Source organism: Rutidosis leptorrhynchoides, chromosome 9, assembly GCF_046630445.1.
Source record: "Rutidosis leptorrhynchoides isolate AG116_Rl617_1_P2 chromosome 9, CSIRO_AGI_Rlap_v1, whole genome shotgun sequence".
In the NCBI taxonomy this organism is placed as follows: domain Eukaryota; kingdom Viridiplantae; phylum Streptophyta; class Magnoliopsida; order Asterales; family Asteraceae; genus Rutidosis; species Rutidosis leptorrhynchoides.
The window spans coordinates 111,987,992-111,990,445 of record NC_092341.1 but is presented as its reverse complement, the minus strand read 5'-3'; the positions used below and the strand labels follow the sequence as shown (position 1 = coordinate 111,990,445).

The window sequence follows — 2,454 nt, the reverse complement described above, 5'->3', positions numbered from 1 at the left end:
TTAATTCTTAGTTTTTAGTTCCTTTTTAAGTTTCGACGGGCTACTTTCTTATTTTTATTTTTCGACGCCTATTATTTTTTCGACGTTTTTCGACGCGCTCTTTTTCTTTCTTATTTCTCGACACTCTAGTTTTTAGGACATAGAATTTTCTATTTCTTCTCTAAATTTCTTTAAAATTTCAAACGAAAAAATTATTTTAAGTGGTTAAATTGATAGACATCAAAATTTTCTGGTTCGTAGTAATAGTTGGATTTGTACGTGGACCGGGTTATTGGAGCCAAACTGTACTCAATTATATTGAGACCAAACGAATCCTGCCCATCTGCTACATCTTTTGGCTATTCGAAACGTGGGCAAAATCAGAAAAGTCTATTAATTTGATAACTTATATAATTTTTCTTATTTTTATAACTAATAGGATATTCAGTGAATGCACCGAGCAAAACGTTCACCACCTTTTGTACGTTCACCACCTGTAACTCGATCAAGACATCTAGCAAATATTGTCACCGTTGATTTTTCTTTAGAATCGTCATCCAGTCAACTAAGTACTCCAACTCAAATTTCCGATAATCCATTTTTTGAACCCGACCTCACAATTGAGAATCCGGAGAATATTCAGAGACAATTCATAGATCCTGAACCACTAATCTTTCCTCCGGAACCACCAATCATTCAAACAGAGATTGTTGAGGAACCAACCATTAAATCAGAATCCTCTAGTGATTCAGATTCAACAAATTCAATTATGAAAAATCTGGAACCTCTAAGTATGAAAGACCGAATGAGAGCTAAACGCACTGGCCAAGGTCACACAATTACTCAACCAGACATAAATGCACCAGATTATGAAATCAAAGGACAAATTCTACACATGGTGACTAATCAATGCCAATTTAGTGGTGCGCCGAAGGAAGATCCAAATGAACATCTTCGAACCTTTAATAGGATCTGCAAACTATTTAAAATTCAAGAAGTTGAGGATGAACAGATATATCTCATGTTATTTCCCTGGACTTTAAAGGGAGAAGCCAAAGATTGGTTAGAATCGTTACCAGAAGGGGCGATTGATACGTGAGACGTTTTAGTTGAAAAATTTCTTAAACAATTCTTTCCGGCATTTAAAGCCGTAAGACTTCAAGGAGAAATTGTTACGTTCACACAAAAGCCAAATGAAACTTTATATGAGGCGTGGACAAGATTTAGAAAGTTATTAAGAGGATGTCCGCAACATGGTTTAGACACGTGTCAAATAGTACAAATATTCTACCAAGGATGCGACATCACTACAAGAAAAGACATCGATATAGCAGCTGGTGGTTCCATTATGAAGAAAACCGCAACTCATGCTTACAAAATTATTGATAACATTGCATCCCACTCACATGAGTGGCACCAAGAAAAAGATATCGTTAGATCATCTAAAGCAGCTAGAGCCGATTCTAGCCATGACTTCGATTCCATTTCTGCAAAGATAGATGCTGTCGAGAGACGAATAGAAAAGATGACTAAGGATATTCACTCAATACGAATTAGTTGTGAGCAGTGTGGAGGACCACATTTGACAAAAGATTGTCTCAGTATTGAACTAACAATGGAACAAAGAGAGAATGTTTCATACATAAACCAAAGGCCTGGAAATAATTATCAGAATAATTATGAACCGCCAAGATCAATCTACAATCAAAACCAGAATTATAACCGAAATGTTCCATACAACAACCAACAAGGTCCTAGCAATCAACAAGTATCCAACAATACTTACAACCAGTAAAGACCTATTTTTCAAAATAAACCACCACAAACCGATGATAAAAAGCCAAATTTCGAAGACATGATGTCAAAGCTAGTTGATTCTCAAACACAATTTTTCACATCTCAGAAACAAACCAATGAACAAAATGCTCAAGCATTTAGAAATCAACAAGCTTCTATTCAAAATTTAGAACAAGAAGTGAGCAACCTAGCAAGGTTGATAGGTGAAAGAAACCCGGGAAGTCTACCTAGTGATACAAATGCTAACCCCCAGAATGAAACAGCTAAAGCCATTACCACAAGAAGTGGTATTACACTTAAACCACCTGAAATGCCTGTAATTTCTGATGATGCTATTCCTACTCCACAAGAACCACAATCTGAACAAGATAAGGAAAAAGAACCGATAGTTGAAAAGGTTAACGAAGATAACACAGTTAAGGCTAAACCTTATGTTAAACCATACCAACCACCACTTCCTTACCCAAGTAAAATGAGAAAAGAGAGACTTGGAGCTTAGCAATCCAAATTCTTGGATATGTTTAAACAGATAAATGTCAATCTTCCTTTCATTGATGTGATTTCAGGAATGCCTAGATATGCTAAATTCTTGAAAGATCTAATCACAAATAGAAAGAAAATGGAAGAACTCTCGGCTGTTACTATGAATGCTAATTGTTCAGCAGTGCTGTTGAATAA

General features: G+C 35.8%; 1 non-coding gene across 1 annotated transcript; it reads right to left on the bottom strand.

Annotated features, from left to right (window-relative positions):
• Window positions 1–1,132: 1,132 nt before the first annotated feature.
• On the bottom strand, window positions 1,133–1,239 carry LOC139869517 (small nucleolar RNA R71). Its single transcript, XR_011766124.1, has one exon. It is a non-coding gene; the product is annotated as a small nucleolar RNA R71 (small nucleolar RNA).
• Window positions 1,240–2,454: the final 1,215 nt, after the last annotated feature.